Genomic DNA, 17,232 nt, shown 5'->3' with positions numbered 1-17,232 from the left:
CAGACTCGAGTATTCACCTGCAGACTTGACACCTCACCACGGCTTAGGTCTCTCAAAATTAATTCGGCAGGACTGAATTCCCGCTCTTCCCCCCAAAACCTGCTTTTCCAATAGCCTTTAACATCCTGGTTGATGGTAACTCCACCTTTACAGCTGCAGAGATAAGAGTCCCTGATTCGTTTCCTCCAATACCTTCCCTCTAATCCATCAGCAAGTCCCGCTGAGTCTACTTTCTAGGTATATTCAAGGCCCAAGCACATGACCCCTTGTCATGGCCCTCACCGGTGGCCCAGGCCACCTCCGTCTCTTGCCTGGATTATTGCAGTGGCCTCCAAATTTGCCTCTTTGGTCCTTTCCTTGCCTCTTATAATCTATTCTCAAAGCAGAAACCATCATGACCCTGTCCATCACTCCTCTTCTCACACGTTCCCTTTTATTCAATGAAACCCGAAGTCTTTGAAATGGACAAAAAGGCCCTCCGTGGTCTGCCACCCTTCACACCTCTCTGGGTCGGGTTCTTCAGTGCTCTCTACCCTCGTTCTACGCCGTGCACACCTTTCTCCTCCCTCGTCCTTGAACACCCCACACCTGCCACCACCTCTGAGCATTTGCACCAGTTGGCTCCTCTGTCGTAGATTCCCTCCCCCCAGGCATCAGTTCAGCTCATTCCCTCACTTTCTCCTTCATGAAATCCACCCTCAGCCTCAACTAACTCTGTACTCCCAGTCTCCCTATGCTGCTCCATTTTTTCCGCGACTTTTATAACCTTCTAACACACAAAATCCTTGACTTACGCATCACATATATATTTTTTCTGTTTTGTTCCCTTAGGTATCCCAGAGTAGGTCCCCATGAAATAGCTTTTGAATGAACAAATGAACAAACATTGTTAGGTAAGCATGATTTCCTCTCCAAATAGATTGTTACTGAATTGAATCCTTTTGTTTATAAGGATGTCATATTTAAGGGTGTTTTCATTATAACGGTGGGAGGAGAAATAGGAGGTGGGTGGATTAGCTCTGCATTTGGCTCAGAGGCCAGGGGCACAAACCGTCACTAACAGATTGAAGAAAGGGAGAATTAAAGTGGGAACACACATATACCAAAGGAGAGAGGAAAAAGAAGAGCCAAAAGGAGTCATGTTTGAATTCGATCTCTGATCTGCTCAAAATACTCCTTAACAACAGAGGAGGCAAAGTCATTCTAAGGTCATTTGCTTGGTTGCCATGATTTATTTTAAAATGCCTTCATTTTATAAAGCTTAAGGTTGCTCATTTTTTGAAAACCTTAACTTTTTGTTTGATCTTTTGAAAAGTAATTTCCCTGATGTCTTTTAAAAGTTGGTATTTATGTCAGCAGTGATCTAACAGACTTGTTGGTGTGACATGCTTAAATTTCCCGGAAACAATGCCCCCCACCCCAAAAATCAAAATGAAGATAAGGCACTTTTGAATATTCCAGACCAGAATCTATCAGAACCCTGCACAAGGAGAGAAAAAAGATGAGGGAGTAGCACCTGGGTGGCTCAATTGGTTGGGCATCTGCTTCTGGCTTGGGTCATGATCCTAGAGTCCCGGGATTGAGCCCCGCGTCGGACTCCCTGCTTGGTAGGAAGTCTGCTTCCCCTCCAATCCTCACCCCACTCGTGCTCTCTCTTGCTCACACTCTCTCTCTCAAATAGGTAAATAAAATCTTTTAAAAAAAAAAGATAAGGGAATTCATAACTGAATGCTTTGTCTCTACTTCTCTGCTTATCATTCCTACGGAGTAGGAAACCCAAGGAAACTTGTCCCTCCTGAACATGGGAGTCAAGAGACTAATGTTTTTGAGCATGTAAGGTTACTGCTCAGATGGTGAATTGAAGCCTTTAGATACCAGTGTATGGTAAACCAAGGTTCCGGCAGAGAGCGGCTGATGTTTTCTGGCTACCTAAGGACTCAGGGCGAAGAGGACTTTGGAAAGTGCTGGTTGATCCTGGGAGTGGGCCGAGAGTGTGAGGAGAAGGGAGAGGGACCAGCAACCTCAGATCCATTCACATCATTCCATTCCCTTTCCTCAGGGATAAGCCTCCGTCCTGGGATCCTCAGTTGGGCAAGTGGGGCCAAGAGTGGGGAGGCTCTAGTGACCAGTGACTCACCCCAGTCCCTTCAGCACCTTGACCACAAGGCTTCTGGGAGGAACATGGAGGAAGTCTCCATTGCCAGCTTAAAGTGGGCTCAAATGGGCACCTAACATCCACACTTCAGTCACGTTGAAGGAAGTTGTCAGAAGTGGTCTTGGATAGTGTCTGTGGTTATTGAAATTCAAAGTTATCCATCCACCCAAGGAATAAGTTATAAGGTCTCGTTTAAATCTCAATTACACTGTAGTGGACACCATCTTTATTCTGTTTCTCCATCAGGGCCCTCTCCCCTTTCACCTGGGGCTCAGCCACACATGGCACCAAAGCCAATCCCACAGACTCAATCCAACCCTTCATGTGCTCATAGTCAGTCTTGCTACAGTGAGCCCGAGCTCTCACCAGCACTGGGGTGGCAGAGGACTTGAATGCACAGGATCTGAATCAGCCAGAGCTGGGGTTCACCCCTACTTCACAGAATTACCATAAGGACAACAGGATATGGTAGGTGGCCCAGAGCTGACCCTCAATCTATAATTATCGTTGCTGTGTCTGCTACGTTATTACAAGTGCGCTAAAGACAATTGGGTCCCACACAGGCTGGAGCCTCCCCGGCCATGACCCAGCTCCCCTTCATCACCCCACATTTGCTGTCTTTCCTGAGTCTCCTCCCAGTTCTCAGTAAAACTCCTAAAGGAAAACATAGGGGAAAAGCTTCATGACATTGGTCCTGGCAATGATTTTATGAATAAGACACCAAAAGCATAGTAAAATAGACAAAAATCAAGAAAGAAATAGGAGAACTTCATCGAACTAAAAACATCTGCATAGCAAAGGAAACGATCAACAGAGCAAAATGGCAGTCTATGGGATCATGGAAAACATTTGCCTTCTACATGTCTCCTGAGGAATTGATTTCCAAAATATATAAGGAGCTTTACAATTCAATAGCAAAGAAAGAATAACCCAATTAAAACACAGCCTAATGACTTGAATAGACATTTATCCCAAGAAGACCTACAGATGGCTAAGAGGTACCGGAAAACATGCTCCACATCGCTGACCATCCGCAAAGTGTAAACCCAAACCGCAATGAGACAGCACCTCCCACCTGCCAGGATGGCTATGATCAAAGAAACAAACGATAAGCAAGCACGTGGAGAAACTGGAACCCTTGCACGCCGCTGATGGGAATGCAAAATGGGACAGTTGCTAAGGATAACATGAAAGGTCCCTGAACAAGTTAAAAATGGAAAATAGAACGAGTGATCCAGCAATCCCACTCCTGCGTATTTATCAGGATCTCAAAGAGATATCAGCCCTCCCATGTTCATTACAGCACTCTTCACAATCGCCAGGGTGTGGAAACAATGTAAGACCATGGGGGAGAGGATGGGTAAAGAAGTGGAGTACATACACACAATAGGATAATATTCAGCCTGAACCTTGAGGATGTTATGCTGAGTGAAATAAACCAGTCACAGAAGAACAAGTATTACGTGATTCCATTGATGTAAAGTCAAATACATAGAATCAAAGAGTGGAATGGCGGCTTCCCGGAGCTCAGGGGAAGGGGGGTTGGTAACCAACAAGCATAAGGTTTCAGTTAAGCAGGATGAATAATTTCTAGAGATCTACTGTACAAATACTGTGCTTTTAGTTAACAACGCCGGACTGCACATTTAAAAATTTATTAAAACGGTAGGTCTCATATAAAGGATTTTTACCACAATACAATTTTTTCAAAAAAATTTAAAGGCCCCTGTTTAGAATCCAAAGAGCCTGGTTGGCCCTTTTCCCTTCTTCTTTCTGGAAACTGGACTTGTCAGAGTTTTGTTCCAGGCCAGAGGGACCTTTCCCTTCACCCTAAATGAGGACCCTACTACAGGCACACACGTGCACACACGCGTGCTACACTCACACCGTTTCAGCCTCCCCCTGCTGGGAGCCTCCTGCCTTGTGCCTACCCATGGCAAGGCGTGCACGCTGGGATCCCAATGTGTTCCAAAACCTTGCAGACTCTTGTCCGTCTCTGCATTCAGAGAAAACTGGAAAGTGTGGAGGGGTGAGCAGAGAAAGACAGACTCCCCCCCAATTACAGGATGAGTATTTTGAAGGACGCAGATGAAGAGCTCCCTTCGAGAAGCAGATGTCTGAAAGCCAGACACCTTGTCTTGAGCTATTGGCCCATGTCTTGAGCTATTGGCCCATGTCTCCAAAAGTAGAGGCGTCAGTTAGGAAGATACTTTGGAACCAATCGCCTCATCGAAACAACCCGTTCGAGAACAGAGAGAACCTGATGACTTGCTGGGGACTCGTAAAGTCCAAATCAGCATCTCGACAGCCGGTCTGCAGAGCACAGACCTAAGAGCTACCAGAGCAAGAAAGCAAAAACATAATGAGGACGATGAGGGCTGACATTACTCAGCATTTACTGTCAGCAAGGTACTGAACTAAGTACTGTGCATCCATTTCATCTTCAGAAACCATTCTCGGAGTTTGGCGTTAGTACTAACATGTTCGTTTTGTGGGTAAGGAATACAAAAATGAAAGCACTTCAATGAGTTGCGTCAAGTCGTGCATCACAGAAGCGCAAGAGCGGGGATTAGTTGTAATTCTGCACAACCTCAGAGCTTTCTGACTCATATACTCTACATAGAACAGCAGGAATGGGATAGCAGTGTTCATGCTGATATTGGGGGGACAATGACCCGCGGACAGTTTGGCCTGAGGCGCTGGTAAAAGAACCGTCGCAGCCACGGGGAGACACACCTCCCATGTCTCTGCTCCTGGAGGAAATTATTAGGAAAGGCGGACACTCAGTGGGTAAGGCTTTGGGGGCCCAGCGCTGCCGTATTTCGATGGACACACTTGGTTGGGCAGCCTTCAGTGAGAAAGAGAATGGAGCCATCGAGCAGAGCCTCCGAGCGGGCACCATGACAAGTGTGAACTGAAATCCGTTATTCACCCCTGCCCTCCTCCTACACCTTCCACTTGCTTTCCATCCTGTGTTTCCTTCTCCCTCGTGGCTGGCTTCCCCTCCCACACCACGTGCTTCTCCCTCACCCCCACTGCCCAGAAGCTCCTTTCTTCCTGAGTTCTTTCCCCCGCCACCATCTGAGAAGATTCCACATAGGGATTTTCAGGGACTCCAGAAAGAGGAGCTGGAAAACGCGCACTCTGTGTGTACACGGCGAGGCCCCCTCGCTTCCCCATCCTCCGCCAGAACTTTCCAACACATGAGGCCAAAGTTCCATAGCATACAAACAGCACTACAAAGGACTCCATCAATCTCTGACTTGATTCTCCCATCAATGGAACTATTTTTTCATGAACAACAACAAATAAAAGATGAATAGCAAGGATTCTTTTTAACCTAAATTTCTGCTTTAAAATTTCATTCCCTTTGAGATAAAAAGCATTTAAAAAAACAACCCAAGGGCACTTACCATCAGCGAGTCATACTTGAGCTCTTTCTTGCCCCACTTTGTACCAACGGAGTTTAACTCTGAACACCAATTTGTCTAACAGAACTCTGCGAGATACAATAGCAACTTTTTCTTTAAAAACCTCCCATTTTCTTTATCAGTGAAGACACAGGAACCAGGTTCCTGATAAGATAAACTCATGAACGGTGCTGTTAACAAACGCCGACTACAGTTGTCACCGCATTGTCTATTTCAAAGATCTCTGATGACGCTCCCGTCCCGATGTTCACCTTATCTCCCCAGATGGTTACATTTCACCTTAAGTAGAATTTTCTTCCCTTGTGGGTGACTTTCTCAGCAAAACCTCCCCCACTCCATGTAGGTGGCAGGTCATTCAGTGCCTTGAGAGTGAGTTGGCAGCTGTGACTTCCTGAAAGCTGCAGGTCCTAAAGCAGGTGTGCACGTTCCTCCAGCAAGTTTTACTGCTGGAGCCTCGCTGTGAATGGCTGGAGAATTCTAACACGTGTCGGGCATGTAAGCGGGAGCCAGGCTCTGTGTGCAGGGCTTTGGCACATGCAATCCCAGGCACTCACTCCTCAAAACCTTATCGGAGGCTCCAAGAGGCTGACGATCCCCTTACCCAAGGCAACAGGCAGTACAAGGAAAAGCCAGACCCCAAAGCCCCCGCAAACTGAGTTTTTTCCACGTGCCACCAGAGAGCCGGTGTCAGATGGCTGTAACACAGATCTGGGAACACCTATTACGTTACTAGGGCTCTCGATGAACCAGCATTAATCACTTACAGGATTTGTGTTCCAAAATGTTGGTGACTTTCAAACAATCAGGACGTACCATCTGCTAAGGAATTCTCCACTGTGAGCTTTAGATGCGTCCTGGTTTTCCTCTCACCAGCCGTCTGACTTTGGACAAATTCCTTAATCTCTCTACATCTTTCGTGCGAAGGGTATTGTTATCAATATTAAATGAATAATCATATAAGGGCCCATATTAATGGAACCCGATGGCCTTCTGCCCTCTCATGTACTCCACCTATTCCGCCCACAATTATAGTAAACACATGCGTGTGCGCACGTATGCACACACACACACACACACTCCAAAAAATACTTTTTCATAGTTGCTTTAAGAACCCAGTCTCAATGAAAGAGTCCAATTACCTCTTCTCCTTACCTCTGGCCACTATACATAAAAGATGAAAATTGACAGCAGAATCTAATTACACATTACATAATCTTTATATGGAACATGCTTTTACATGAGGTCATCTATCATTTCTTGTTCGTTGCTAGAGACCTGGGGAAAATATGCTTAAACACGAAACTAAAGAATACTTATTGAAACACCCAACATGGTAACAGGCCCTGTGAAAGATGTGAGACTCATTCCGGGCTTCAAGGAACTTAAACTTAATGAAGGAAAAATAAGATGTGTATGTGGGGGGGGGGGGGGGGATAGCATTTTACAAATCTGAAAAATTTGAGTTTAAATTAGACATTTGCGACAATCTGGATATATTTTAAAAGTAGGGTAGGTTGGGGCGCCTGGGTGGCACAGCGGTTAAGCGTCTGCCTTCGGCTCAGGGCGTGATCCCGGCGTTATGGGATCGAGCCCCACATCAGGCTCCTTCACTATGAGCCTGCTTCTTCCTCTCCCACTCCCCCTGCTTGTGTTCCCTCTCTCACTGGCTGTCTCCATCTCTGTCGAATAAGTAAATAAAATCTTAAAAAAAAAAAAAAAGTAGGGTAGGTTATGGAGAGACTATCAAGTCGTCTTTGTTCAAGAGTGGAATTCTAAAAATCTTTCTGGCTTGGTGGAGCTACTGGTCTCCCCTAACTCTAGATCTCTTGATATCCTTTACCATTACATGAGTGTTGAGACAGCAGTGTTTAGAAACTTGGGCCAACTCTGCTGGAATTTATCTTTCAAAGAGTCTCTTGGCATCGGTACTTACATACTCTAATGTCATGAGGATGAGTAACGGCATTTTCAAACGTTTCCCTCAGCAGTTTAAGCAATCTGAAGTTCAGGGAGCCCAGTGCCTCTCGAGGTCCATCAGGGGTATTTGAAGGAAGATAGAGGGGCCTCACAGCCATGGCAGCTTCAGGAAATTTCTCTTTTTTTTTTTTTTTAAAGATTTTATTATTTATGTGACAGAGAGACAGCCAGCGAGAGAGGGAACACAGCAGGGGAGTGGGAGAGGAAGAAGCAGGCTCATAGCGGAGGAGCCGGATGTGGGACTCGATCCCGGAACGCCGGGATCACGCCCTGAGCCGAAGGCAGACGCTTTAACGACTGCGCTACCCAGGCGCCCCAGGAAATTTCTCTTGAACCATTCCTTTATCTGCAAGGGCTTGGAAAACTATGGAATCAGAAATGGCGGCTGATGCACCCCACTGGCAGGGAAAGACTAGGAGAGCGTGGGAGAGATGAGAGCCCACCCCCTCGAGAGTCTCTCCCCAGGCCTGAAGATGGTGCACTCCAAGTATGCCTTCCCTCCGGCCACAGCCACTGAAAATGACCGGACTCCTGAGAGGAGACTGTCCTAAACGAAAGCACCCCGGAACCCACAGAAGGCGAGGCTTTTCTATGAGAGAGCAGAGCAACATCTGTGGTAACTCGCCATTCGGTGACATGAAAGGAAAAATCCAGATTGGCCAAACTCATTCATCTGAAATGAGAACAACGGATTGGCGCTCCCGGAAGAGGAGTAATGTGTTTGGGGGGGGGGGGTGTGCGTGCACGCACGTGGGCATGTGCACACACGTGTGCAGGTGCTTGTTTGTGTGTTTGCATGGGGGTTTTGTCCACGTGGAGGGAACATCTTAGCTCTGCACCCAAACCAAAATGAGTTTTCAGATGTCAAAAATCTCACCAAACTGCCCAAACCAAGAGGTTAGCTGGCCTTCCTTGCACTTGGAGAGCTAGGAATCATTGGCTCGTCCCCACTGCCAATTTCACAATCAAATGACAACCCAGATCCTCCCTATGATGTCCACTAATTCCTGAGCTCCTTATGTCAGAGTCCCCCCGTCCCCAACAGTTGTCCCCAGAAGTCCCATCTCTGTTCTGCTCGGCAGCAGCCTAGAATTCGGTTTCTTTTCCAGCACGTACACAAGAAATCCGTTTACATCAAACAGTTCTAAACTGTGGGGCACCAAGCAAAGATCTGTGCGTCGTGGCCCATTTCATGGCCTCCTCCCATCTGCAGGCGCTCTCGCCTTCATCCCCTCTCACGTCTGCTCTTCACCACCCCTTCTGTCCCAGAGGGGCTCAGGAGGCTTTCACTTCTTCCCGGTGCCTGTCCTCACATGAGCACACTCCAAATCCACCCAGGTGCTTGGCAGCTAAAAGGCCGCACCCCCTTTTAGAAAGAAGCTGAAGCTATAGCTTGCCAATTCACTTCTCTCTGTCACATCCACCTTTGTTTCACCTTTCCTTGCTCATGAGCACCCTTTTCCCCCTTCTAGCACCTTCTCACCTCTTACCTTATTGCTACAACCCATTGAATATGTTGACTGGTGAGGCTTGCTGCTTGATTCTCCCAAGGAGTAGAGAATTACTTGAAAAGTAGGAAAGCCTTATAAATACAAAATCTGAATAATTTATAAAATAATCTCAGCACCTATGGGGAAAAAACCCAGAAAACTGTAGGATTAGTGTTTTAACTCAGAAAACTCAGATCAAATGAATATATAACGGGAAACTTTACTTCCTCGTTAAACTAGCCTTATGTGTCTCTATCTCACCCATTCTCCTCATCATATTTAAAAGGAGATAAAAATTCAACCTTACTTCATAGTCACACTGTAGAAAGTTCTTTCAGATCTTTTATGATTGAATATATAGGTAAAAATTTTTCTATCTTCAGGGCTTTAATTGGCTGTTCATGATTTTATTGAAGCAATTACCCTTAATAATTGGCTCCCACTTATCATAATATAATCTACAATGACTTCTATAAAATACATTTAGACTGCTCCACATTTTAACCAGGTTCATGTGTTCCCTATCAGACTTGAGTAGTTTAAACAAAAGAATAAGCAATTGAGTTGCTAGAAATTTCGAGATCCCTCAGTAGGTGTGGCAGCCAGCCTCCAAGATGGCCCCCAATGATCTCTGCCTCTCTTGTGCATTCCTTGCCCACACTGTACCAAGCAGGTCTATGTGGCCAGTAAAATGTGGAACAAGTGAGCACTTGCCACTTCCAAGATTAGGTTAGGGCTCGCTGTTGAACCACTCACTCTAAGAAAAGCCATGCGGTGAATAGCTCATGGAGTGGTGAATAGCTCATGGAGTGATACGTGTGGAGCGGTAACAAAGCCTCCTGCCAACAAGTCACATGAATGAGCTTGAGGGAAATCTTCCAGGCACAGTCAGGTCTTGGGTGAGAGGACAACTTTTGGCCAACAGGTTGACTGCAACTTCATGAAAGACTCTGAAGTAGACCCACCCAGCTAAGGCACTCTCAGATCTCAGACCCTCAGAAAATGCGTGAGATAAGAAAGGTTTATTGTGTAAGCTACCAAATTTCAGTGTAATTTTTTATACAGCAGTAGATAACTACTAGTTGATAATAACATGTCAACAACTATTTTCCTTATGGTTCTATCAACGAGGAGATAGAAGTTGGGGTCCTTGCTATTATAAAATCACTTGACCTCCATGGGTTTTTGCATTATTATTTCCCTTACAAAGTATCAAAAATTCATCTTCTATTCCTACTTAATAGGCCTTTTGCTCTCTGTGTTGTCAGGACTTCCTATCTGAGAGATATCTCCACAGTTCTTGAAAGCACTCCTCTGCTAGTCTCATCAGATCAAGTATCTACATGCACAATCTATGTATTAGACAGATCTCTGCCCACTTATCAGAAGGAAACAAATTCATTTTTTAAAATTTATGTATTTATTTTGGGGAGAGAGTGTGCTCACGAGTGGGGGAGGGGCAGAGGAAGAGGGAGAGAGAATCGTAAGCAGATTCCATGCTGAGCATGGGGACCGACACAGGGCTTGATCTTACAACCCTGAGATCAGGACCTGAGTCAAAACCAAGAGTCAAACAACCCACTGATCCACCCAGGTGCCCTGTGAAGGAAACAAATTTGTTTTATCATATAAAGCAATATTGTGTGGTGGTTTCCTCGAAATCTAGGGTCTGTACCATGTCTTACTGGTCAGCAATGGCATCTGAGAGGCCTCATGGGAACAGGTTTCTAAAGACAGTGAGATGACCCATGCATGGCTACCAGGAGCACAGCCAGGGGCAGCACAAGTTGCAATAGGAAAGGGAGGGGTTTAATGAGAGCTGTGGGTGGGAGCCATAGCCCAGCCTTGGGCAGGGGGTCTGTGACTTTGGGCAAACCATTTTTGTCATGATCAGAAATGTTCTACTGTGTTGTGATGCCTCCTCTTGTTGTGGCCTTTGCTCCCTGGACTCTTGAGCAAATGCTATGGCTTCTAACACAGTGAGTGTGTAAGAGGAAAATCCAATCTGTAGGTCATGTCCTTCATATTTCCCCTGTGTGGAGGCCCATGTTCTCTGGCGTGTCAGTTACTTCTCCTACCGTCTCATGTTGTAAGAGCGTAAGAGGAAGGCCAACCTGTAGTCATCTCCTCATTTTTTCCGCCTATTTAAATAAATGTCACTATTTTCCTTCATGACCCTACGTCTCCTAAACCTAGAAATGCCGAAGCAAGCTTCCATCTGGGGTTGGTAAAAGCTTAAACGTAGCCTTTATTTGCTGAAATTCTTCACTCCTATAAATATTCATGACAGGTCACCTTCTGAGATCAAGTCCAGATACTTTGGAGCATTCCAAGAGAATTTATATTTAGAAAGAAAGGACGATTAAGAAAGGAAAGAAGAGGATTTCAACAGAGACCATCCCCATGTGTTTTTAGGAAGGCACTTTACTCATCCACTCAGAATTGTTTCTCTGCAGGATCCTATCCAATGCTCCCAAAATCAACTTCCTGCATCAATAACATATTAGAAAAAAACCACACAACAATTTATTTTCCAATGTATTTGTGTAATACCTAGCCCACAATGTCTAATAGGTACTGCCCTTATGTCTGAAGCACAAAACAACAGAACACTAGGGCACCAGAGTCGTCTTAAAATCATGTGTTTCTGACTACGTAAGTGATATTTAGAGAAGACATTTTGAGTATTTCTGAGTGTTATCTCTAGTACTCACAGATAATTTCTAACATGTTCATATATTTCTAAGCCCTACTTCTCAGAGTGTGTGTATGGATATAATTGTGTAAGATACATATAATTACATATAAACATGATATGTATATACACACACACACAGACACAGACACAGAAGAGACAAAAAACAAGGAAAACAAGAGTCATGTTATGTTTTTGAAGAGATAATAATAAATCATAATAACATAACAATGTAAAACAGAATAAAAAGCACAACGAATATTTTTAGACTTTGGCAAAATAATTCTAAAATTAAATTAGAGAATACATAAAAACAGCAAAGCTAGCATTACTAAGTTCTCATGTGTTCTAGGCATTGGTCCCAGCCACCACGCAAGCAATCATTGTCATAATAAAGTAGCGACTATTAGTTCCCCCACTTTCTAGATAAGGAAACTGGGCCATGAAGAAGTGAATTAATTTGCTGGGTCAGCTGGGGACCTAGGATTTGAACTCAGTTACCAGAAAAGTGAAGCCTACACTGTACTGCTTCTCAACTTTCCAGGAATACTTGAAAAAACTGAATAGCAGTTTCCAGTAAAATGTTAAAAATAATAAAAGAAAATAAATAATAAAATAATAATAAATAAAATAAAATGTTAAAAAAATAAAATAATAGTAAGAGGTTGAGGGAATGGGTGATGTATCCTTCCAAATATTTTCTCATGGGCCTATCACTGTCCAATAAAGTTTCAATAATTGAAATAATATGGAACAGCCACAGGAGGAGACAAATTGTTTAATGGAACGAATAGAAAATCTAGAAACATATTTAAACATTCAGAAGAATTTATCACAAGATGATAAGAAACAGCATAACAACTCTGGGGGCAAGAACAGGTTTTCTTTTATTTATTTATTTTATCTTTTTTTTTTTTTTTATAATTTGATGGAGAGAGAGACAGCCAGCGAGAGAGGGAACACAAGCAGGGGGAGTAGGAGAGGAAAAAGCAGGCTCCCAGTGGAGGAGCCCTATGTGGGGCTCGATCCCAGGACCCTGGGATCATGACCTGAGCCAAAGGCAGACGCTTAACGAATGAGCCACCCAGGCGCCCCGAGAACAGGTTTTAAATAAACAGTGTTAAAGGCATTTAACACAGCAATGTAAATGTTTTAATATAAACATTATGAAATGTAATCAGTAGAAAAATAAAGTTCAGTCGATGAAAAAAATTAAGTTTCAAATGAATTAAAGTTTTAAAAAGAAAAAAAGAAAGAAAAAAAGAAATTTAGGCTGTGAACAAATAAGGTAAAATATTAACTTGGCTATGAGGTCGGAGTTATATTTGGTAGGAGTTATATTAGCTATATTCTAAAGAAAATGACAAAGACAGAAACCATAATGGCAAAGGTCAAATCAACTTCATTATATCTGAGTATAGTATAAATAGCAAGCAAAAGCCTGGGGAAATATTTGATATTTATATATGGCTTATATGGTTTACACACACACATATACTTTCTATAGAAATATATTTTATAAATCCATAACAAAGCATAACTTAAATTTTTTCATTGACAAAAGATAAGAATAGACAATAAAAAAGAAGTTCTAGAACTTTTCAATTAGCTAATTATAAATATGCTTCAAAAGTAAGCAAGAAATACAAATTAAAATCAATAAAAGTACCATTTTTACTTACCAAATTTATAAAAAGCTGTACGAAATTAACAATATCTGATACTGGTAAAAAGTGCAGGGGTATGATGGATGTACAAATGGGTACAACCTTTCAGAGGGTAGTATGGACTCTTAAATCAAAATCCTCTTTAACTTGGTAACTTGTTTTCTATTAATACATTCGAGGAAATGGATATTCAAAAATATTAAGCTTCTCACAGGCAATGTTGTGGGTAAGACTGGAGAAATAACCAGGCATGTTAATTGATTGAAGAATCTATGCTACTTCTAACTAATAAAGTACTTTGTAGTCATCAAAAACTTATGTAAACTAATGATATTTAAAGAAACAGGAAATGTTTGTGACATATTTTAAGTGTGTAAAGAACAGGTCTTGTGATTCCTACTTTCAGCCAAGATGGAGTAACAGGGACTAGACTTATCCTCTTTCCTAAAACAACTAAGAATTGGACAAAATGATGAGCCAACAGCTCTCAGGCAATGAACGGCGATGAACCCTGAGAGATGGGAGGCACACAAGGCAAGGCCACGGTCACCCTGGCAGATCGCCTGGACAGTTTCTGGGCTGTGGCATGCGACTGGGAAAGAGACGCGGCCCAGCTGTCACTCTGAGTGGAAGTGTCGGAGCTGTGGGTCTGGGAAGGCCAAGGGAAGGAGTTCAGGGAGCACTGCATAGAGACATCTGCAGAAAGGCCCCTCAGTTACTCGAGAGGGTACAGAACAGCTCACACTTCTGGGGAAATGATCTGAAGCCGAGGAAACAAACACCCAGAAGATTACAGAAAATAATCATTATGGCTCATGCAGAAGCAGGCATAGTACCCCTTCCCACTATCCAGAATGGAAAATGATATAATTCATGAGACATCAGACAGCCTACCAGAAAGGCTTTGTCGCAGCAGTCATGCGAATTTACCTTAGATTAAATACTTCCCTGGTTACACAGGAGAAAACTTGAAGACCCAAAAGGATCAGATTGTTTCTGTGCAATTTAACAGTGGTCCGGAGCATAACTCCAGGGCAGCTATAGGAACACAAAAATATCTAGTACCCGGCAAGGTAAAACTAATGCAGCCTGACATCCAATCAAAAAGTATCAAGACCTGAAGGAGCTGGAAAATACTCCCCCTGATGAAAAGAAAAGAGAGTCCATTAAAACTGACCTAGAGCAGGGCCTCCTGGGTGGCTCAGTTGGTTAAGCATCTGCCTTTGGCTCAGGTCATGATCCCAGGGTCCTGGGATCGAGCCCCACATCGGGCTCCCTGCTCAGCAGGGAGTCTGCTTCTCCTTCTGCCTCTGCCTGCCTCTCTGCCTACTTGTGCTCTCTCTCTCTGTCAAATAAACAAATAAAATCTTAAAAAAAAAAAAAAAAAAAACAACACCTGACCCAGAACTCACACAGACGGTAGAATCGGTAGAAAAAGACATGAAAACAGCTATTCTATCTGAATTCCATATGTTTTCAAAAACCACATGAAAGACTGTGTTGAGCAGAGACATGGTAGATATCAAAACAACAACAACAACAACGAAAAGAACTCCTGCAGATAAAAATGAAATATTTCAGAAAAAAATACATCATGTGGGAATACAGACTATACAAAATGAAACACAGAAAGAAAAAAGACCAGAAAAAATAGAGCATCCGTGAGTTGTGGGAAAATTCCAACTCACATATTGTAAGTATAATTTGAGTCTGAAGGAAAGGAGCTAGAAAGAGGACGGGGGGTGGAAAAAGCAATTTGAAGAAATAATGGCCCCAAATGTTCCAACTTTGATGAAAGTTATAAAAACCCTAAGTCTAAGAATCTCAGTGAAACTCAAACATTAAAAACAAATGAAACTACCCCAGGGCACATCAGAATCAAATCACTCAAAACCAGTGATAAAGAGAAACTCTTAGAAGTCAGAGGGGAAAAAAACATATTACTGCAGAGCAACCAAGATAAAGATTATATCAGATTTCCTGCAAGAAAGAAGACACTAGAACAAAGTCTTTAAAGTACTGTAAGAAAAAGTCACCTTAGAAACCTTTACCCAATAAAAACATCGTTCAAAAATGAATGTGAAATAAAGATTTTTTCCAGACACATAACAACTGAAAAAAATGCATCAATAACAGAACAGTACTGTGAGATATTTCAGTGGAAAGGCCTTCCCACAGAAAGAAATGATACCAGATAGAAATCTGAATCTACACACAGGAATGCCGATCAGAAAATCTAACTACGTGGGTAAATACAAAGATTTTTATTTCTTACTACTGGGATCGCTTAAAGGTATGTATCATTTAAATAAAAAGAAATTACAATGTAATGTGGGGTTTATAATACATGCAGAAGTGAAATATACAAAAACAATAGCACAAGAACCAGGAGAGGAGAAGTGGAAGTGTGCTGCTGTAATTCCTCATACTGTAAGCGAACTGGTAAAATACGGCCTGAAGGTAGACAGCTATTTAAAGATATATAATACACGGGGAGCCTGGGGGCTCAGTCAGTTAAGCATCCGACTCTTGATTTTGGCTCAGGTCATGATCCGAGGGTTGTGAGATTGAGCCCCACGTTGGGCTCTGTGCTAGGTTAGAGCCTGCTTAAGAATATCTTTCTCGGGGGGCGCCTGGGTGGCACAGCGGTTAAAGCGTCTGCCTTCGGCTCAGGGCGTGATCCCGGCGTTCCGGGTTCGAGCCCCACGTCAGGCTCCTCCTCTATGAGCCTGCTTCTTCCTCTCCCACTCCCCCTGCTTGTGTTCCCTCTCTCGCTGGCTGTCTCTATCTCTGTCAAATAAATAAATAAAATCTTTAAAAAAAAAAATCTCTTTCTCCCTCTGCATCTGCCCACCCTCTCCACCTGCTTGTGCACACACGCGCACTCTCGCAAAAAAATAAATAAAATAAAATAAAGATGTATACTACAAACGCTCAAAAAAACACTAAAAGAACAACAGAGTAACAGTGAAGAGCTTAAAAATGAGGAAAATTGCTGTCATAAAAAGCATGCAATTCATCCAAAAAAGTCAGAAAAAAGAGAAAAGAACAAAAAACAATTGGCTCAAATAGAAAACAAAGAGCAAGGTGAGAGCTTTATTTTTTAAGATATTTATATATTTATTTATTTATTTGAGAGAGAGAGAGAGGACATGTGTGAGCAGGGGAAGGAGCAGAGGGGGAGAGAGAGGGGGAAAGAATCTCAAGCAGACTTAGCCCAATGGGGGGCTCAATGTGGGGCTCGATCTCATGACCCCGAGATCATGACCTGAGCCAAAACCAAGAGTCGGACACTCAACCGACTGGCCACCCAGGTATCCCCAGATGAGAGTTTTAAATCTAACCAACTCAATGTCCACCTTAAATGTGAATCAGACTGGATTAAACTATCAGATTGGATTAAAAAAAGGAAAGCCTGGTAAAAAAAAAAAAAACCTACCTGTACAAATCTAGCTTTAAATGCAATACAAATTGGCTAAAAGTAAAAGGAAGAAAAAAAGATATACAATAATGTACCATAAAAATGCCAATGAAAACGAAGTTGGGGTGGCAATCTTAATATCAGACAAAGTAGATTTCAGAGCAAAAAATATTACCAGGAATAAAGAAGTTTACTTCATAAGGATGTAAGAGTCAATTTATCAAGAAAATAGAGCAATAACCCTAGATATTTATGCTTTTAATGATAGGGCTTCAAAATACATGGAAGAAAAACTGATAAAAACTACAAGGAGAAATACAGAAATTGAATTAGAGTCAGAGATTTCAATATCCTTATTTCAGTAACTGACAGAATAAATAGATAGAACATCAGTGA

At 42.8% G+C, this 17,232-nt stretch overlaps 1 protein-coding gene across 4 annotated transcripts in view; it reads right to left on the bottom strand.

The window, feature by feature from the left end:
• IL1RL1 (interleukin 1 receptor like 1) overlaps positions 1-17,232 on the bottom strand; it is a 71,655-nt gene that overhangs the window by 30,970 nt on the left and 23,453 nt on the right. For 3 of the 4 annotated variants that reach the window (XM_040623642.1, XM_040623643.1, XM_040623646.1), the window contains exon 1: positions 5,569-5,841. The exons of the other annotated variant lie outside the window; for it this stretch is intronic. The gene's annotated coding sequence lies outside the window, so the exon portion shown is untranslated. Of the gene's footprint in view, positions 1-5,568; positions 5,842-17,232 lie in introns of those variants that run through there. 4 annotated transcript variants of the gene reach the window in all.

The sequence above is a fragment of the Ursus maritimus genome, unplaced genomic scaffold (assembly GCF_017311325.1).
Source record: "Ursus maritimus isolate PB19 unplaced genomic scaffold, ASM1731132v1 scaffold_6, whole genome shotgun sequence".
In the NCBI taxonomy this organism is placed as follows: domain Eukaryota; kingdom Metazoa; phylum Chordata; class Mammalia; order Carnivora; family Ursidae; genus Ursus; species Ursus maritimus.
The sequence above is the reverse complement of the archived record's forward strand: the minus strand, read 5'-3'. Positions and strand labels throughout refer to the sequence as shown.